We start from the raw sequence: 21,887 nt of genomic DNA, 5'->3' as shown, positions 1-21,887 counted from the left end.
CCCAACTTTTTAATAGAAGCCTCTATTCATCTTTCCTCTGAAGTCATGGGATTGGGGAATGGGTAGCAATCAAGTCCCTAAGTGAAGTTGCACCCGTCTCCCCAAAGGGCTTGGAAATAGATCTTCCGAGCCAAGCCAGAGCTTTGAGAGTTGCTGGCATCATCCACCTTTCCTGCTGGGATCCTCTTTATAAGGAGACTCTATAATTGCCTGGGGGAAGTCTCACTGAAGAGAATGCAAATGTCTCTGGAATGTTTGTTCATCCTTGGCCAGACTTCCAATCATCAAGATTTCAATAACATCCAAATTCTATTTGTCGGTCCCACTTTTATTTAACTTGCTATAAATTACTGATGTTATACGCTTTAATATCTCTTGCTTCAAATATCCTCCATTTGCAAATTCAGCTCTTTTTCAGGCCACTACTAAACACATAACCACCGTGGAAGGATCCATGACATAAACTTCAAACACCTACACTAGTAATTGCTTCCCCGGTACCTCTATCACGCCCAGGGCATGTTCTGACTCATTTGTTTTCCTTATTGAAAGGACAGAGCTATATACATTTCCAAGTCAGAACTAGAAGCCTCTAGAACATTCCTGGGCTGAGGTTTTGACTAGGTGATAACCAGTCATCTTGGTCATGGGGCCCCAGGGATTAGGGAGTGGAAGTATCGCTGCAATCTATTCTTACAGCCACAAGACAAATACTGTCTGTGCAGAAGGATTTGGTTCTGTCCATTGAGGCCTTGGAGAGGAGTGACTGTCATCTCTCAGTTTGCTACAATTTTAGGATTTAAGAGGGTTTTAGACATTTTAGAATCCAATTCCTTCATTTTACGGGGGGATAATAGGACCGGGTTTGTCGAAGATAACTCTTATCTCTAAAATTTGTAAAACACCTTGAAATGTGTAAAGGATATTGACACCTATTATCTCCTTTGAGCTTTACAGCAACTCTGTGCATTAGACAAGTCAGGTGTTCTTAGCTCTGTTTTACAGGTGAACAAAAGGAACCTCAGGGCTGCTGAGGGCAGGACCCAAGATCAGACATACCAAGTGGTCGACTTAGAGCCGACCCTCGGCCCCCCGACCAGCCCAGCATTCTTGTCATTGCATGGCGCTGCCTCTTGGGAATCCAACCAGAAAGCTGGTTTTCACTTGAGCAAGAGCAGGTTCCAAAGGAAGAATAATGAGGTAGAGATGGAAGGAGATGAACAGAATAGTTAGAGTTGGCAACTGCATGCTATATATTTTGCTGAGTTCTTTCTGTTACTTCATATAACTGTCATAATAGCCCAGGAAGGCAAATATTCCAACCCTCTTAGAAAAAGAAGACTTGGAGAAGCTAAAGAAACTTGACCTAAATCACATAGTCAAGACAAAAAAAGAAAGGATCTGGAACTGGAATATATATCTTCAGACTCCAGACTCTTGCCTTCTCTACTGCTTCATGCTACACAACACTTGGGAATTCCAAGTCACACGATCCAGTCTCTGATGAGGACACCAATAGACAGCAGGAAGTGGGCCTCAGTCCACTTGTGTGGTGTCTGACCCAGTGGTCTGAGGCTGGGATGTAAGGGACAGGGATTGGGGAGGGACATGGCTGATCTGAGGAGCAGGGGGCTGTCCAGCAGCATGGAGGAGCATCTGAAAGGCAGAGGTACCAGAGACTGGAAGAACAAGAGGGCTGCAAGGGGGTCATAGGGGGGAACAGGGCAGGGCCAGAACATTGAAGAACAACCTCCAAATAGAAGAGACTGCGGGGAATGTGGTGGCTGGGGTGATGTGGGCTTCACGCAGGGCAAGGATGCGTGGGAACAGAGAGGATTCTGCAAGCTGCCCTGCCTGCATCACAGGCATCCTGAGAACAAGTGCAAGCGGAGATATCCGGCCCTTCAAGAACCACCTACCCAGCCACCCCCACAAAGACATTACCCAATGCCAAGTAAAAGCTAAGCAGCAACCAATTTGAGCCCCCGGATGATGAGCCAATATCTCTGGAGCATAATGCTGGCCACCTCTGACAGTTACCTTCCTCTTAGTTGCAGAGAGAAACCAGGGAACTGTTTGTATTGTGTGCAATGCTCCACGGACAGCGCTGGGAGGTGTGATCACACTTCCCTTACTGGTTACTAAGCAACAGCATTAAGATGCTGTGCAAGCCTGATGCTCTAGGAGGTGTGTGTGTTGGAGTGTGTGCATGCTGGGGAAGAGCTGCAGAGTGGAGTGGAAAGAAAAGTAGGTTCTGTTGACTTTGCTTTGACTGAGGGATCTTGGCAGGTAAAATTTAGGAGAGCCCTGTCTTGCAGAGGGAACATGGAGGAGACTGCAATACTCCTGAATTGTGGGGAACAAATGAAGAAATATTTGAGTATTCACAACACAGGAAGAAGATCAAGTTCTATTTAAAACTGTTTTCCCAGAGCAGTATCTCAGAGGAGACAGGTTTCACGCATCTAGTTTCATTAGTTTTCAACTTCTGGGATATTTTGTTGTTGTTGTTGTTTTTTTTTTTTTCCATTTGCTACCCAGTTCTTATTTTATCTAGAGGTAATTTTATTTATCTAGAAATCATTTTATCTGAATTGAAAGGAAAAGCACCTTTGGTTTGTGAAACTTGAGGCCTTTCTAGTCCACGTTGCTAGGGTGGAATGCTGTTGAACCAAGCAGAACGGGCTGGTTCAAGAGAAAGGGAATTCTCTATCTCTGTGGGTGTCTCAACAGACTGGACAAACACTTGGCATGAGAGCTTCTTGGAAGAGTGGCCTTAAAAGAGAAGTGGGGGAGGCAGGGCAAGAGGCAGCAGGAACAAAGGCATGAGAGACAAACAAAAGGGTGTGTTCTGAGAAGACTAAAAGCAGCGTAACCAGATGAAGGTGGAATGTTAGGGGATGAATTGTGTCCCCCGCAAACTCATCTGTTGAAGTCCTAACCCCCAGTACCTCAGAATGTGACCGTATTTGGAGATAGGGCTTTTAATGAGGTGGTTGTTGTTAGCGCTCTCAAGTCGATTCTGACTCCTAGGTACAGCAGAGCAGAACCCTGCTCAGTCTTTTTGCGCAATCCTCTCACCTTCTGGCACTATATCAGCCAATGCTATGCTGCTATTCATAGGGTTTTTACATTTAATGAAGTAATTAAGGTAAAATAAGGTCATTCAAGTGGGCCTTAATCCAACATGACTGGTGTCTCTCTAAGAAGAGGAAATTAGGACAAGGACGTGAACAGAGGGAAGGCGATATGAGAATACTGGGAGAAGACAACCATCTACAAGCCAAGGAGAGAGGCCTCAGAAGAAACCAACCCTGTGGACACCTTGATCTTGGACTTTCACTCTCCAGAACTCTGAGGAAGTAAATGTCTGTTGTTTAAGCCACCCAGTTGGTGGTATATGTTATGGCAGCCTAACCTGACTAATACAAGAATGATGAGAAGCAAAGTTGGGAGAGTAGATTAGAATCAAACTGCAGAGGAGTCCCAGGACCAGGACAGCCAGGCTGAGGAACTCAAACTTAAAGGGATTTGAAGATGGGTTTTACTTAGTAAGTTTAATTAGAAGATTTCTAAACAAAAGGTCCATTTTGAGAGGGGAAAGACAGGAGTCCACAGTGACGAAGAGGCTGGGAACCAACTAAGAGGTCTTGTTTCTTGTGCAGTGTTATGTCTACTGCTGGCCATAACATTTTAAGATGGTGACAGAATAATTTATGCAGAAGTGGAGAACCAGAAAGGCAGGGCAGCTGAAAACCATCTCATGCAACGAAGAAGGGAAACAGCTGTTTATGTTAAACCAGGAACAGAAAATAATGGCATGGGTGGTCTCTATCTTTGAGAGCTATCCTACTGAAAAACAGTGATTCTTCTGGGCTGTTGCAGAGGGCAGTTCTAGCACCAGTGGGTGAGTTTCAGAAGGAGTTCAGCTCAGTGAAAGGAAGAACCTTCTAGCAATAAGAGTTTTCCAACAATGACGAGTTCTCTGGATGAGATATTTTCCACAGGTGCTCAAGGAAAAGAAGACCTTTCTCCATGAGAAGAAGTTTGGACTAGATGACTTCAACAGTCTACCCACTCCTTCCCCAAATAATTCTTTATTCAATGAGGTCATTTCTGGTCCTTTGGATATTCCATTTTTCTGTAGTCAAAGGAGACTCTCCATCACTTTCCCCATTACTCACAGTAGCATGGTGAGCAGAAAGCAAGTAGTTCTATGAGAATAGAATGAAAATAAGGATCCACAGAACCTCTTTCTTGAACTCTTTCTTCCCCATCTGCAAATGGGCAAACTACCTATAATATACACCATGGTCCTGAGTGACCAGACTTGTAGCTAAATCAGGTTCTCCTCAACTTTGCAATCACAGCGAATCGATTTTTAAAAGATACGTAGAGAACTTATCAAGTGCCAGACATTGCCTAAATCACAGACAGGGCTGCGAGTGGATTTAAGAACAGGTAAGACTGTCTTATAGTGCTCACTGAAACTGCAAAGGAGGAGGGTGGCCATTGTCACCCAAGGCAGTGTGCTGGGAGACCAGGAAGAACAGAGCCCCTCATTCTGACCACGTGCCAGAGGAGATCAGGAGGGCCCCACAGAGGTTGTGCAGTTGAAAGCTGACGAGGATTTCAAAGGATGAATAAGAAGAGCGAGAAAGCAAGAGGGAATGAGGAGGATTTGGGCAGAAGAAACAGCTCTTGGCAAAGATGTGAGAAGTGAATACCACTTTGGGGACCTAGGAGTTTGGGCACCTTTGGTACGGTGTGTCAGGTAGGCTCAGTCACTTTGTAGCCAGTAGCGTGAGCCTCTCCCGCTTCTCCAAGTTCCCCACCATAGCCCAGAGCCCTCACTGTGGCCTCCAGGGTCAGGAGCTCCTGGTCTCCTCCACAGCAGCTCTATATACATTTTTACTTGATTCGCCTTCCCATGTATGTGTCAACTCTGTCATAGGTTTTGTTTGTTTTTCATGCCTGGATCAACCATATGTAATAGAATTTGTCTACCTCTTGTCAACTTGTTTGATCAGAAAGTCAATAGAGCGGTTACCAAGTCCTATCGTCAGAACGTCAGGTCTGCAATCTGGGGAAAGCAACCGCTTCCCTCTGTGAGCAGAAAAAAACATGGCCCTGGCTGAGTTTGCATTTGCAGGGTCATGGGCCTCTGTTCCCATAGATCTTGTTCTCCAAGCCACTAAAACCCTCATGCAGAACAGCCACTCTGTCCCCCAGCAGTGGGCGGCTCCCCAACTTCACCACTCAGGCTTACCCACATGTCAACATGGGCAGTCCTGCCCCAAGGACATAGCTTGGTTTAAACACGTGTAAAAGATGCTGAGGTTTCTATTCCCTTAGGAGATGGTAACAGAGTTCCTCCAGGAAGAAAACTGTATTTGTTTAGAAATATGCATGCTATGGTCTGAATGGCTGTGTCCTCCAAAATTCACATGTTGAAATCCTAACCTCCAAGGTGGTGGTATCAGGAGGTGGGGCCTTTGGGAGGTGATTAGGTCATGAGAGTGGAGCCCTCATGAATGGGGTTAGTACCTTATAAAAAAGACCCCAGAGATCTCCCCTGCCCCTTCTGCCATGTGAAGATACAGCAAGAAGACAGTCGTCTGTGAACCAGGAAGCAGGCTCTCACCAGACACCGAATCTGCCATTGCCTTGATCTTGGACTTCCAGCCTCCAGAAATGTGAGAAATAAATGTTTGTTGTTTATAAGCCACCCAGTCTATGGTGTCTGTTATAGCAGCCCAAACGGGCTAAGATAATCCTCCACTAAATCACTGCAGTTAGAAGATGAGGCTCAAGGAGCCTGGGCAGGTATATTTTGTTCATTGCTCTGGAAAACGAGGAGGAAAGGACAGGAAGGAGGAGGCGGAGGAGACAGAGAAAGAGCAGAATGCGACAGGCTCTGACCCTCCCCATAACACTCTTCTTCCTCCCTCCAATTCTTCAGTGAAGCCCACAACATCACAAATGGTCTGTGTGGTCGGACTTCTTGGGGTAACTGGTGAAGGGGCTGAGTTCTGTGCCTTGGGGGGATGTGACAGAATAATATCTGACAGCACGGAGGTGGCAAGAAGCACCAGGAAGTGAGTCTGGAACTGGCAGAGGTCCTGCGGCAGGACCTTGGCTGGCACTGGCTGTGGAGCTGGGGTTTCTGCCAAGTGTGATCAGACAGACAGGGGCAGGGCCCCATGTTACGTGTATTTCTGTCTTCTAATAGCATGTGCCATTGACAAGAATAATTGCTAAATGTACTGAGTACTTATTACGTGCAACGCACCAATGCTGAGTGCTTTCTATATGTAAATATTATCTCTTTTTAATCTTCGCAATATCTCTTTAAGGAAAGCACTGCTATTATCACCATTTGGCGGGTAGAAAAGCTGAGGATTAGAGAGGTTAAGAATGTGCTAGAGGCCACATGACCAGGAAGTAAGGAGCCACACCTTGAGTTTGAACACTTGCTCCTAAGCACTATGAACACTGCCTGCTGAGACACCATGAACTGTGTGCAAGCCCACGTTCCTCCGCCTCCTCCGGGAGATTCGACTGCCCCATATCTAAAGGAGCAATAATATCAGGCCCAGGTTTGTGCCGGGAGGGGCAGAGGTAGGAAGGGGAGGGTATGGAGTTGGGGGATGGCACACAGATAAGTGAACAGACATGCTTGCCATTTTCCGGAAAAGTGAAAGATGGGGTCAAGAACTGAGTCTAGGAGTCTTTTCTTCAACTTCAGGGCATTTTCCTTTAGTCACGCCACTCGGCACTCAGAGGAACAGAACAAAAGGAGAAAGGCTAGAAGGCAGGCGACAAGTTTAATAAATAAGGTAGAGGTTGGAGAGGGGCCTACAAGAACGCCTCCGTGGAGAAGATAAGCTACGACCTGTTCAAGGCACATTCTGCGAGCCGTAGGTCTCCTCTAGGGTGACCCTGTCACTAAACAACAGCCAAGGGCAGTGGTTCCCAGAGATGGACCTGGGTCACCGGGCCTCCTGTGATTCATGTGGGGTCCTCAGGTCGGGGGATGTCACTAGCCTGGAGGGCCTCAGTGGCTTCATCTGAGAGGAATGAGGTAAAACAGCAAGAACTACAAGACAGTCTTGGGGGAGAGGAACTCTGTCTGGAAGTTTTTTGAGTGTTGAAGAGGGCAGAGTGAGGGCTTGGCTGCATGTCCACTGAGAGATCTGGAAGGAGCAGATCTGGAAGAAGTACAGGAAGGTGCAAAAAAACAGAAGGATCAATCATAAAATGAAATTCTTAAGGCTGACTTGGATGCCAAAGGCAGCACATTTTTTGCCTGAGGAAAACATTCTTAACACAGCTGTGGGGGTGGTAGTTCCCTAAGTGATACAGATTAGTAATCAAATTATTTTTAAGGCTGACAAGCCTATTGACAACTCTGGCACCCAGCCATCCCATCCTGTGGACGGGGTTCAGCAAATGCCTTCTCTTCTTCATCTTCTCAGACTTTGGGGACACATTTCAAGAACCAGCGGCTGGTGAGGACCAAAGTAAACAGGTCTTGGTTTGTTTTGGTTTGTTTTTCAGACCTTCACTGTGATTCAGCACACTGATTGAACACCTCCTCCACAATTCCCACTGAGGGGGGACACGGGCACCATGACTGGGATGTCCAAGATTTATAGCCTAATTGGGAAACACGATGTCATGGGCTGAATGTCAGGTCCCTGCAAATCCATATGTGGAAGCCCTAACTCCTAATGTGACTGTATCTGGAGAGAGGGCCCTTATGGAAGTAATTAAGGTTAAATGAGGTCGTAAGGGTGGGCCCTGATCCCATAGATTTACTGTCCTTATAAGAAAAGGAGGAAAGACCAGAGCTCGCTCTCTCTCTCTCCTCCCACACACAAAGCAAGAAGGTGGCCACCGACAAGCCAGGAGGAAGCCCCTCACCAGAAACTGACCATGCTGACACCTTGATCTCAGATCTTCAGCCTCCAGAACTGTGAGAAAATAAATGTCTGCTGTTTAAGCCACCCAGTATATGGTATTTTGTTATGGCAGCCAAGCTGACTAAGACAGAGGGCATACATATTATCAACAATAAAATAAGGCAGAAGGAAAGTCCTATCAGAGTCAAGAAGAGGGTTGTAGGGACAGAGAGGATGGTGAGATAAAGCCAGACTGGGGGTGCTAGGGAGAAGGCCATGGCAGAGGTGGTCTTTGGGTTAGGGCCTGAAGGGCTCAGAGAGGTGAGAATTTAGGAAGCCTGGGTGAGGCAGTCCTGACTGAGAGAACACCATGGACAAAGCCCAGAATCTGGGAAAGTCCACTGAGCACTCAGGGGGCCTTGGGCAGATGAAAGGTGGGGCCCGATGGTGGAGGCCATGGAGTCACAATAGGTGTTTCAACCAGGGTGGGCATCAAAACCATTTCTGGAGTATTAAGAAGAAAGCAAAGCAAAACCAAGAAAGGAGGAAATGGCTGCCTGGGTGTGCACAAACAGAGGGATCTAATATACACCTCTAAATAACAGAATCGGCTCCACATCAGTGGTTCTTAAAGTGTGGTCCCTGGGCCAACAGCATTAACATCACCCGAAAACTGTCAGAAATGCAATTCTTGGGCCTCACCCCAGACACAATACGTCAGAAGCTTTGGAGTTAGAGCTCGGTAATCTACGTTTTCAAAAGCCCCCCAGCTGATTCTGACGGCACTGACATTCAAGAAGCACTACTCTGTGCTACATTGGAGGATCTAGGTTGCTTCAGGAATGTTCTCCAAAGTGTGTTTATCCTGGGATCAGGAAGTTCTCTTCCCACTCATCTCTTTTAGCAGCTGATGAGATCTGGTGTATCGTGGGTATGGGAGACCATCTCTAAATTAACCTTTTTTCTCAGATCTCTTCCCTAAAACCTCCTCAGATCTGAACAAATGTTTACTGAGTACAAGTTTCACATCCTGACATTTGCTGGAATGTGATTGGGAGACAAAGGTGCACGAGACAAGGTCCCTGCCTCCCACTATTCCATTTAGCAAGGCATGTACTTGTGAAAAATAATTTTATCTCAAGATAACATGTGCCTGGATGGTACAGCCAAGAGCTCCGGGAGGAAGGGCACTCAGGGAAGGTGGAATGTGAGTTTCTGTCCTATGTCCAATCCTTTTCCCTCCACCAGAGTCTTCTAGGACTGAATATCCTATATGCTCCATAATTCCTGTGGAATACCCTATTCCTACTGTTGGGGCAAAAATAGATGCCTAGTTGCCCCCTTGTTTTCCAGGTAGGTGTCCTCTCCATAGATTCCTCGTTCCTGTAGACTCAGCACCATCTTACCCTCCTCACTTGCCCCACTGAAGGCAGGTTGGTTCTTGCTGATCTGGCCAAGGCCCTCTCTGTTTTCTCTGCCCCACTCTCCACTGCACATAGATGTACACAGGAAGAAGGCAGGAAGTGGGCTCTTTCTCGGGGCCAGCTCTGTGGGCCAGCCCTCGCCACCACTCTCTCTGGCCAGTGGCAGTGTGGTTAGCTGGGACACTCAAGCCGACAGCAGGAACTCCAGGCCATTGGCACGGCCCTGCTGGCAGCCCTTGGTCATGCCCAAGAAATGCTTGTCTGCAGGTCTCTGAGCCAAAAGCTTCTCTGTGCTTGGCACGAGAGCTGCTCTGACTAGGGGCCAGAATACTCTTTTCCAAAACCAAAATCTGACTCTCTTCTCTGCTTAAAAACTCCTATACCTATAAGATATGCTATCTTATATATCCTATAGCCTCCTGTGGCTAGAGAATAATGTCCAATGCCAAGCAACCGTGATAAAGGGCTTCTCGGCATGCTTCCTGCTTTATTTCCACTACAGTCCCACTGGAGCCAGCCTCCCTGAGCTGTTCACAGCTTCCCCACAGGCCACACTCTTCAGTGCCTTCTCACCTTTAAATATGCTGTCTTCTCTGTCTGGAAGAGCAACTCACCGCCCTTTCTCCGCCTGGTACACTCCCATCCCTTCTTCAAAACCCTTCCTAGCATCACCTGGCTTGTTAAGCCTTTTTAGCCTCTCCGTGGTAAAGTTGGCAGCTCTGGCCTTTGTGTCCCTACGGCACTTGACCCTCCTCTTGCAGCACACCTGGTTTTACTGCGACTGCATGCACTGCTCTCACCCTGAGGACAGTCTCTTGTTCACCTTTGTCTCCCCAGTGCTTGGCCCATAGTAGGTGCTAAATAACGTGGAGCTGGGCTTCCGATGCACCGTCAACGTCACTAATCCCACTTCCTAAAAAAAGGAAACACGACTTCAAGGAGGAAGAATGTAGACTCTCCTTCCTTGCAGAGGTTTAAACCCAAGGGAGACACCCACCTGGGGGGACAGCTTAGACTCAGCTCTGTCCTGGTACAGAAGGAAGGACTGTGTTCCTGTCACTGGAGAATGCTGGGATCCTCTCTAGGAATGGACTAAAACACTGTGGAAGGGACTCAAATGCTTCTCTGACATACTCAGACCTGAACCCCGAACTTCCCTTACGGACCACCATCAGTAAAGGAAGGACTCCAGGCCATGTCAACACTTCCTTTCACTGTCCCTTGCTCCCTGACCCCAACTCCAATCACACACATTTCAGAGTAAACTTCATGGGACCCTGCCTTTCTGTGGCTGCCATGAAGGTCTTTTTTTTTTTTTTTTTTGGTGAGGAAGATTAGCCCTGAGCTAACCTCTGTTGCCAGTTTTCCTCTTTATCCTGAGAAAGATTGGTCCTGAGCCAACATCTGTGCCCATCTTTCTCTATTTTATATGTGGGACGCCTGCTGCAGCATGGCTTGGTAAGCGGTTTGTAGGGCTGCACCCGGGATCCAAACTTGTGAATCCTGGGCCGTGGAAGCAGAGTGCGTGAACCCAACCACTACGCCACCGGGCCAGCCCCCATGAAGGTCTTTTGAAAGAGCAATATCATCTGTCACTTATTCCCCTCCAAGGTCTGAGCCTTTAAAAGCCACCTCTCAAACTTGCTCATGTCTCTGTCACTTCTTTATATGGCAGACCACAGCCTCCATCTCGCCCTCTTGCCTGCTGTTCTTCCTCTTCTCTCCTCACTCCTATCCCAAAGTCCAGAGTGCTACTCTCCAGCTCACGTGCATCTCTGAAGAGAAGACCACAGGGGAAGAATGAAGGGACAGTCTCTCGCAGAGGAATTTGCTGGTGAATCACTAGTGAGCTTGTGGGATGGATCAGACTGTCCCACCCCAGAAAGGGGAGAAGGAAAGGCCTCTAGTGCCAGCCCACGCACGAGGCACCAGCAACCCTGGAGTCCTCACACTGGTGGGAAGGACGCTAGAGGACTCAGGGCCTGAACAGGGCAAACCCCAAGAAAACCCTCATGTCAAATCACGTCCCTAACGGTCCTGCTCCAGGGCCTCATAACCCGGAATCAAATCCTGCCGTGGTGTCACGTGACCTTTGGGTTTCTCAACCACCTCCAGGAAACCGGGGTGACTCAGCTTCTCCCATTTTAAAGGAGGATGATAAAGATATTCCAGACAACAGAAAACACTTGTTGTTTCCAACTTGTAACTGCAAACCTGTTTTTTAAACAATTTATACACGTAAATTAAAGACCAGTGCTGGATTTCTTGGCGGGAGTGGACACTGATGTCAAGGTGCGAGTGAAGTGTTGAATGTTTTGTAAACAGAGAGAGCTGGGGAAAAGCCATATTTTTAATTTAATGCATTATTTTTATATAGCATGTGATTTAAAATGTGTGTCACTAAAAATAATACATTAAATATTACACTGAAATGTTGACATATTCACATTACCTTTTTTTTAAACAACCCTCCTTATAGTGAGGCACACATATGTTCAAGCACACGTTGTATACATCAAATGCCGACTGTGTGTTAGGCACCGGCTGTGTCCTCAGGATATAACACTGACTCTCAGTACAGAGATGGTTCTGACCTCAACAGAGCTAACAGCCTAGTTCATCTGAATTAAAATGGAGTTGAAGTTTGAGGTCATTTCTATGAAAAGTTTGTAAAACTGATTACAAAACCTAGTGGGTCATTCTTAATACTTGGGGGGCCATAGGTTCCTGGGAGCTCAAATGAAAGCGCTGGACTTTCTTCCCGTAAACATGCGCATTTGCTCAGAGGTGAAAATTATGCATCTTTTCTCAAGACTTTCTTGTATACAAAACCCCCCACCCCCAGCACATACACATGCCATGCCCCAGGTTGGATTCCTCACTTTGAGATAATTCTTTACTGACTCCATTTGAATCTGGACCCATTCTCTAGCCCCCATCACATGTAAACAATGGGGATCTCAAGTACTGGAGCCTGGAAAGGATCCAAGATGATCTGGGCCCTAGGAGATGCAGGGAGATGTCCCCAGGGACAACCGAGGAAGGGGGTCAAAAGGCCCGGCAGGCATCTGCCCTCCCCACTTCAACCATGGGAGGGTCTACTTTTACATGCTGGGTTTTTGCGTAAGATCCATTTTGAAGAAAGATTTCCACTTGTTAACGAGCCCCCAAACCCCCTTACTGTACAATTGAAAACCCTGAGGCTTGAAGAGGCTTACCCAGGTGACTCACCCCAGATCACATGGAGGGGCAGTGACAGAGCAGAGGGCGAGTGACCAGGCCCAGGGCTCCCCATCCCAGGGCAGTGCTCTCTCTGTCCTTCGCCTCCCCCTGCCAGTGAACACAGGTTGGCAGCTAAGTGTTTAGCAAACAGGTGCAGGAAGGATATTTCTACATAGACAGTTGGGTGAAGAAAGAGGGAGAAGGCTCAATGGCTCATTGGGGACAACGGAGGGCCACCCTCTGGAGATGAAGGTGCCAGTGTGGACTAAGTGTTTTCAAATCCTGGACTGCAGAAGCCAGAAGGCTCCGAGTGCAGTGACCATGGCAAGCCTATGCCTGTGCACAGGTGGGTGGAGTCCAGGTCCCTACAAACTGCCAACCTCTGCCTTGCAAATCTCTCTCCCATTTTCCCAAAGCAATGTCACCCTCTACCAAGGCTCCCCGCCTTTTTTCCTACTTCCTGTCTTTCTCCTGTCACTCAGTCTGGCTTAAATGGGCTCAATAAACAGGAGGTTCAGGGAAAAGGAAAAGACAAGGATACAACGGATTAGAGAGACCCAGGAGTAGCTTACTAAAGGGATTATCCAGCTCCTGCTCTAAATCCTGACTCCTCTCTCTGGGCTCTGGGAAACCTCCACTTTCTAGAGAGGCAAGGAGAGCAGCCTGACCCCTGGGGGAGAATATGGCCCCTGCTCTGTCTCAACTGGCTTCGCCTCTGGTTCAGGTGAGCCAGTGAGTACTAGAGAAGGAGGGAAATGGAATCACCCATCCTTGGAATTTGAGGGAGTTAGGAAGGAGAATAAAAGGAAAAGCACCTCCCTGCCCCAGATGAATTTCACACTGGGTAGAACTGATAAATTCTGGGAGATCAGAGGATGCAAAGAAGCCCTGAGGAGCACAGGTTTCCCAGTGGCTGGGTCTCCAACTGAGAGTGGAGGGAGGAGACTGGGGAAGGAGGAAGTGGGTGGCGCTCCAGGCAGGACACAGGACTTGCGTAAAGGTTTGATGGCGAACAGTGAGCAGACTGGGCTAGCTGGGGTGAAGGGCTTAGTTTGGAAAGCATAGAGGAGTTAGATTAGAAGGGTAGATGAAGGTCAGATTATGGAGGGCACTGAATAGTAAATTTAAGGGAACTGGATTTGCCTGGAGGCACAGGAGCTTCGGAGGAAACAAAAGTTAGGAAGGGGAAAGGCTCTTAGGTAATGTTAGGTGATATTAGATAATTCAGCTCAGGCTAGAGTTGGGCTGGAGAAAAGGAAGGAAGGAATGAGAGGCATGAAGAAAGAATCTGCAGGATTTGTGATGGGTGAGATATGAGTGGAGAAAAGCAGAGAAGAGGAGAAAGGGAACTGAACTCTAAGGTTTCTGACCTGAGTGTCTAGGAGAAGTACCAGTGCATGAACAGTAGGGATGCCTGAAGGAGGAGATGGTTTGGTATGAGAAAATGATGAGCTTAGTTTCCGACATGTAGCATTTAAGATGAGTTACTCGAGTGGAAATGTTTATAGACTCTTGGAAGTGGAGGACTGAAGCAAGGGAGGAGGGCCAGCCTGGAGGTAGAGCCCTGAAATGACGAGAGTGGATGGCAGCAGCAGACCTAAGTGCATGTTGCTCCTCGGTTCTGCCATCCAGAGGCTGCCACTAGACTTCTAGACAGGTTGATGTTTAGTGCATACCTAGCAAAGATGAAGTCCACGAGAAAGGGCTTATCTGTGAACCCAGAACACGGAAGAAGGAGAGGATTAAGGAGAATGGCAAATTACTCATATAACCTAAACAATTTGATGCTCCCATAAACCCTACATCTTTTAAATTCACCTAAGGACCAGTTTCAACTCAGAACGTAGAAGCCTCCAGTTAACCAGCAGATACTATCCAGGTCCCCCAAATCATCCTGAATTACATAATTTATCTAGACTCTTAAAACATGAACTATTATAACAGTCTCCTACACACTCCTCCTCAATGTCAAGTTCTCTTCTCTCTGGTCCACTTTACACGCTGCTGCTCAAATCTGATCACGGCCCCTTCACTTAAGCCGACATCTCAACAGCTCCCTGCAGCCTTCAGAATAACGTCTAAACTCTTCAGCCATTGTGTTCAAGCCTTATCTTAGTTCACCCTATCTTTGTTGCCCTTTGGCACCCTTGGCTCCTCCCAAAATGAGTCATTCAAACCATGCCTTCCCACCTCCCTGCTTTTATTTATACTCTTCTTTGACCAAAACCACTATCCCAAGTTTCCATGGTCATATCCTACTCATCCTGTCAGAGATTTTCCAAATGCCACTTCCTCCAGGAAGCATTCCCAGACTCCCCATACAGAAGTAATCTCTCCATCCTCTGACCTCATAGCACTTTCTTGGTGCCTTTTTTATGGCACCATAAGTCCCCACCTTGTCTTACAGTCACTTATCTTGATGTATCATCTCCCTTACCAGACTGTTAACAGTCCCTCAAAGGTGGGGAAAGAAGATTATACTCTGAGAGTGATGGGGGTGAAGAAGGGGAGAAATATTAAACAAATGCCTAGAAGGAGTTACAAACGAGGAAACAAAGGCTCCGAGGGGTTACATAACTTGGCTAAGTCACACAGGTAGAAAGCTACAGAGTCAAGACTGAAACTCAGATCTTTCTGAACCAAAACTCTTCATCTTTTCAGGGACAGTGTCTGGTGGTGTTTTACGGGGCATTTTCACACAAGTCAAGTATTTCTCTCAACAACTGTATCAGGGATGCGGAACGATTTTTTCATTTTCAAATGAAAGTCAGGCTTGGAAGAGCGAAGAGTCTCATTCAAAGTCACCCAGTAGCAAGCGGAAGACCTCAACTAGAGCGGGTCTCCCGACCCCTGACTGTCTTTCCACTTACCAGGCTGGCAAACTGCCTGAGCAAGGGACTGCTCCCTGCGGCGGGCTGGGGCTCGGGACAGCCACTGCCTCAACTGACATCACTGTGTTTCAGCCGAATGTGCAAACAGCAGAGGGAACGTAACCGGATGCTGATAAGAGGGGCTTCAAAGGTGGCAGAGCATCAGATCTCTTGTAACCTGCCTGGAGCAGGAACTGGGGGTGGGGAGAGTGTAAACCTCACCTGAAGGGAGAGGAGCTGGGTTCTTGCTCCAAATGCTCCTGGAGAACAAAGAGGGTGCTTGGGTTAGGGAGGAAGTGGGGGGGTGGGGACAAACTACATTAATTTAGAAACCAGACAAAGATGCGATGCTCCAAGTGGCCGAGGACCAGAGGAGGGACCGTTTGCCACAGGCAGGAAAGGGAACTCCCCCGGAAGAGCAAGGCCCAAACTCTGGGCAGAATCCCCAGCAGGCCGGAGAGGAGCCTCCTGGGCCTGCGTGTGGCCCAGTGGGATTGCAAAAGCTGGGGGAGCTGAGAACCAGGCAGAAGACTCTCTGAGAAAGAAGGGGTATGAAAAAGGGGGACAGTGGTCCTGGTGTCCTCAAAGTTGTTGGGAGAATTGGCCTAACTGAATGGAAGACTACCCCACGAGACAACAAATAAACCCAGTACCAAGTTCTAAACACTGGGCCAGGTACATTCCTATGAGCCCCCCGTCTGGTGAGCAAGGGTGCCAGATTCCGTGTGAGTGGATTTCAGGACATAAAAGGGAAAAAGGGAACTGGAGAAGAGGAAAATGTTAGTGAACTGTCGCCAAGACAGAAAAGGGGAAGGCTCATCCTTCTGCGGCTGTTGGCAGTGGTTGATCTTAGTTCTCATTACGTTGACCAGCTGCCTCATAAAAGCAGCAGTCGCCTTAATGCTGGGAATAGGTAGGGGTGGGGGAGACCCAGACAACCAGGAGCACGTCCCTTCCTGCAGCCCACCCATAGCCTACCTAGAGGGTCCCTTGGAAACCAAATCCTGCCCTCCTATCAATACACCGTTGTGTCTAGGTAAGAAGTGCATTGGAATATGCAGTCTCCAGTCTGCTCTCTTAATCAAACTGTCATCATGAGTAATAATTATACTTTGGGAAATAGCAGAGTGACTCAAAAAGCTATCCCCTCCCCCTCTGCCACCCCCTCGCACAGCTCAGAGTTTTAGAAGTGAAGCCACCATTTTCTCCTGCCTGTCAGCTCTCTCAACACCTTAAATGACCATTCGGACTCTGGTGTCTGCCAGGCAGTAGTAGAAAGTCTCTTTGCTGGCTAAAGAGCTAATTAGGCCTGGCTGTCCATCAAACACAGTGAATTGGGGGTGGGGTGGGGGGCAAGAAACAAATACTATTGTATACTTGATGCGTGTCAATAAGACCTCACACTGAGAAGACTTCTGCCCCTCAGGAGATGGCCTCTTTCCTCAGGAAAAAAAAAATGATGCTTCCGCACCAGCTCAGATTAACCATAAGTGTAAAAATACGACAAGGAGAGCTAACACTTATCAAATGCCTACTGTGTGCCTGTTAAAGGACTGAATGTTTTCTGTACAGTTGAGACCATTATTAAGCTGGTGCATAAGGGCATTTGAGATGTTAAAATATTGAAATAGTCCATATGAGTTGGTAAATGTCCTCTACCCAGCCACGGGACGCCTGCCTCCTCCATCCCCTGGATTCTCCGGGGCCCTGGCACAGCACGGGGCCACCCCGATCCTGCTCAGGGCATTGGCCAGGGTCAGTTCTGTTAGATCCCTGCCCCTACTTTAGAGGCTGTTAACGTTTTGAATATCACTCCTGGTATACTCCCACACTCACAAAAAGCCCTGCTGTCATCTCCATCTTACAGATGAGGAAGAGAGGGCTGAATGACTTGCCCAAGAGGCCCAGAGCTGGAGTTGGCACTCAGGCCAACTGACCAAGCCTGGGTGTTTGACCACCGGACCACCAACCAGGTGACTGGTGCAGAGTCTGTCACCACTATCCTGCTCCTCCGCCTTTACCCTAGAACTGGCCCAGAGTCTAGGAGGAAGTCTTGGTCATCGGGCCAGCAGCAGAAACTTCTGTTAATCACCACCCTTCCAGCCCCGAGCACCTCAGCACTTGTGCATCTCTACTCCAGCCACCCCGGTGGGACCCGTTCAGAGCCCCATTCACCTGAGAGGTCAGGGCTACATGGTCCCAAGCCCATGACTCCTGGGCAGGGGAAAACTAGGGGCTGGGAGACCTACCACACGGGGTCCACCCCAGGGTACACTCCCTCCCCTCCCGTACCTCACCATCAACTGTACTTGTCTTTCCAGTACTCAGGACACACGGAGCTACTGTCATCACCATGCGGAGCTGCCTGCTAAGAGATTTCCACTTTTCCCAGGGTCCTCTGAACAAAGGGAAACGGGTGTAAGCTGTGGTAGGGAGATCTAGGCTGACACAGGGAGGAGTTTGTGTCCATGAGGGATGTGTGACGCTGGGACAGTTGCACACAGCACTCAGTCCCTGAAGATCTTCTGTAAGTTGGACGCTGCTGAGTCTAGGATAAATTAGGACCACTCTGGCTCGAGTTATGGGATGAAAAATGTCCCCTGAAGAACCTGCTCGGTCCCAGAACTGCACCCACATCAACAGTCACTAGATGTGGAATGCTATTTCCCTTGAGACGGTAATAGGCGCTCCCCCATGCCCCTGCAAGGGTTCTATAGTTAAATTTAGGGAATGCTATTAAGCCCAGTGATACAGAAGTCTTTTCTGCAGGACTTAACACAATCTTGACCCTGCAATTACATGTGACGAATCTCCAAGAGTCGCTCATTTGAATGTCTCACCACTGGAACACCTACAACTGTCTCATGGCATAGAGTTTCTCTGAACACTGTTGGGCAAATGCTGCTCTAAAGAGCTGGGGACAAAATGTTTATCACTGCGCAGGGGGATGGGGAGATTCAGCCACTGGAAAGAGGGACCATTTTTAACCCAGTGGTTCCCAGAAGGGAAACACACTTTCAATTTCCTCTTTCTCTTAACAAATTCTTAACTCCCTCTAGGTTCCCTTTCAGGAGGCCCCTAATTTGCTTTCACAAATGCTCCCATTAAAGTCAGAACCCGGCTCACAAGGCACCCTTCCTTCCTCTACCCCTGAGCTCTATTTCTCTAATAAGGTTCTCACTACAGAAAAGGGAATAATGAGAGCCAAATTTTATGGTGCATTTGTCTGTGCCAACCACTGTGCTAGGAGATTACGTGGATTCTTTCTTTTAATTCATTCACATTTCCCTTCAGTTAATTCTCCTTTGAGCTACTCCCTCTCCCCTCACCCCCACTGTCCTCCAAGAGGAGACTGGGCATCTCCTCCTTGGAGCGGGTCACCTGGGAGGGACCGGCGGAGCTGAGGGAGTGATTCAGCTCTCTCTGCTCAGGGGCTAACCCCTCTCTCACCAGGAGCAGAACCCCACCACGTATTTCCCCTGGGACCTCTGAGTGCTCGACAAATAAAAGCGGAAATAAATGAGCTCCAAGCACTTTGTGGAGGCTGCTCTGGTCACCTCTGTGAAGGTGTCACAGAAATTAACATCTACTACTTTGTCTTTAGCACTCACTAGGCGATTTACATACATTATCATGGACCCTCTCACTGCCTGGACAAACAGATGTTCCTGTCCTCATTTCAAAAAAGGGGTTCTGGGGCCCCGTGAGCCCCACAAGCGGGCAAGTGGCCATGCTGGGATTTGAATCCAGGTCCACTGGGCTCCAAAGCCCAATTTATCTCTGAGGTACCATCATCCTTGAGCTGCATAGATGAACAAGTGACCAAGGAATTGATTTTTTTTTTTTTTTTTTTTGGAAATAACATGGTCAATCAGTGAAGGAGCCCAAAAGTAGAATCCAGGAGGACTGGGTACAAGATAAATATGTCCTGAGACTGCTCTGGTGGTGCCCGGGCACTCCCCACCCTTCACTTCCCAGCATAGCAGTATCCTCAGCTTCTCCTAGAAGAAGGTTGCTGGATAAAATACCCGACACTCACTTAACTTTAAATTTCAGATACACAATGAATAATGTCTTAGCATAAGTATGTCCCAAATATTGCATGGGGCATACTTATATTTGAAAAATATTCATTACTTATCTGAAATTCAAATCTGAGTCTCCTGTATTTTTATTTGCTAAATCTGGCAACCCTACCCTGGAGTCAGAGGCATGCTGGGAAGTCTCATGCCTGGCTCCAGGTCCTAAGTGCTGCTCCCACAGGAGTTGCCATGGCAGCCTGAGCAGGCCCTTCTGGAGCTCTCTACTTACCTCTCCAGCTCCACCTCGCCCCTGCACTCTCCACGCTCTGAACACACTGAGCTACTTTCAGTTTCCTGGCTGCGTCATGCTGCTTCTGGCCTCGGGTCTTAGCATTTACTGGGCTCTGTGCCGTTCTTCCCCTTCGTCCTCTCCCTAGCTAATTCTTATTGACACTTCAGGTGTCTGCTTAGAGCCACTTCTGCCAGGAAGCCTTCCCAGACACCCCTGCCTGTCTCCTCCCACAGCCCTCCAGCACTGGGTTGGTTAGTACCCTGCCCCTTCCCACTGAAGCACCACCACTCATCGCACTGCGCTGGAGAATGGGGGCTGGTCACAGGCACTGCTGTCTCCCCACACCCAGCACTAGCACCTGGCCTCAGGTAGGGAGTCAGTAAGTGCTTAATGGAGAATGTCCTGCCAGAGCTGGGTCTCTTGAATGTGGCTACTCCCTTCCTCCCTTCCATCTTTCCTCGCTTTTTCACTGCTGCCTCCTCTTCTCCCTCCCCGCAGAAGAGTTGTGAAATGCTGGGCTTAGGTCCACCACAGCATTTCTTGGCCTGGACTCAGGCGAGGAGGGAGCAGCCATGGCATGGAGGGGCCTCCTCAGCCCCGTACCTGATCGCGCCACACCAACTGCACCTGTCACTCACATCTAGCTATAGGTCAACGGAACGCTCTTCCTCCTGCGGCATCCCAGGGAATGCCTCCTCTGTGTCCAAACTTCTGCTCTCCTTCTCCCTCTGGCCTCTTTAAAGGAGCCTAACTGAACTGAGCTCCAAGTTTGGGGTGTGGTGAGACGCCAGTGTCAGATGGTTGAGGGTTAGGGCAGGTGGTGGGGCTCGGTGGGCTCAGAACATCACCCATATGTTCCCTGTTCACCCACCCAAGACTTTGCCCACGCACAGCCTGACAGTAAGGGAAGGCAGCACAGAACTTAACCCTTTAGTGGCATTCAGAAGGTACTTTCACAAAGAACCAGTGTGACAGCGAGTGTTAACTTTAGTCCCCACAACACACACACACACACACACACACACTCTCTCACTCACTCACACACACCAGAGTTCTGCCTCTACCCCCCTTGCAGAGCTCTGCTTGCTTCCAGTCAGGACTTGATTCAAAGGATGCCCTCTCAGGGGGCAAAAAGCCAATAAATACTGGGGCAGAGCGTTGCATGGGAGTATGACCAGGGTGGCGGCCCTGAAGGGCATGGGGAGAGGGGAGAGAGCTGGGTGCAGGGACAGGCTCTAAGGCAGGAGTTCAAGTTGGATTCTGAGAGCCTTGGTTTGGTGCTCTCTAATCTGACCTTTAGAGGGAGGCAGCCTCTCCGTGCCTTCTCATCACCGCCCCCAGCCTCCCCAGTCTGAATATGTTAGGAGGACAACGAGGGAGAAACACATTTTAGTCTCAAATTAACTCCAAAAATAGAATCCCTCACCCCCTGCGGAAGGCTAGCAAGCCCCGGGCGAGCACCCCACCCGCAGCTACGACTTCTAGGTCCGTGGCTCCTTTTCCAGGAACTTCCGGTCCCGTCCAGGTACCCACAACATCGGAGTCACCCCCTCCAACCCCTTCCACCTCGTCCAGCCTCCAACTTCTGGCTGGCGCTCAGCCCCGATCCCGGGAGGGGACTCACACGGAGCGAAGCGCCGACTCCGGCGGCGGCTCCTCGGCTCGGCCAGGTGACGCGGGGGCTGCGGCAGGTAAGGGGTTCGCGGCCGCTCCGAGGCCTCCGCTGAGTAAGAAGGCTGACAGGTTTGTGTTTTCCCCTCTCCTCCTCGTTAACCACACCCCTGCTGCTCTCCTCCCCACTTCCTTAAAGGGTGGGGTGTGTTGTCTCTGGTGCTGAGTGTGTGCCTGCTCCAGCCTCTTACCATAAACTCTGAAATAGACGCCGCCGGCCAATTCCCTGAGCTGCATGTGCCCACCTGGGGGGGCATTTCTGCCATCCCCCCACCCCAAATGGGGTCTTCTGCTGTTGTGTGCCCCCTGTGAGCAGCTGACCGCCCAATTCCTGCCACCCCTGCCTCCTCCTCCCACTCCACTCCCGGACCTCTGGAGGCCACACTTAGAGGCTGGTGTTTTTCCTCACTAGCCTCCAGGTATGTTTCAGAGTGGGAGACTGGACTTGCCTCTCAAACTCCGAGCATCTATGTCCCTTCCGG

General features: G+C 48.9%; 1 protein-coding gene across 3 annotated transcripts in view; it reads right to left on the bottom strand.

Moving 5' to 3' along the window:
- Positions 1-21,503, bottom strand: part of PTK2B (protein tyrosine kinase 2 beta) — a 127,905-nt gene extending 106,402 nt beyond the window's left edge. For 2 of the 3 annotated variants that reach the window (XM_087437351.1, XM_087437354.1), the window contains exon 1: positions 21,359-21,503. The gene's annotated coding sequence lies outside the window, so the exon portion shown is untranslated. Of the gene's footprint in view, positions 1-19,731; positions 20,704-21,358 lie in introns of those variants that run through there. The other variant, XM_087437352.1, reaches the window with a different exon arrangement.
- Between the last annotated feature and the right edge of the window lie 384 nt (positions 21,504-21,887).

This window comes from Ceratotherium simum, chromosome 12, assembly GCF_057802395.1.
Source record: "Ceratotherium simum simum isolate JZ-2026a chromosome 12, ASM5780239v1, whole genome shotgun sequence".
Classification (NCBI taxonomy): domain Eukaryota; kingdom Metazoa; phylum Chordata; class Mammalia; order Perissodactyla; family Rhinocerotidae; genus Ceratotherium; species Ceratotherium simum.
This window is presented reverse-complemented; position numbering and strand designations above follow the sequence as displayed.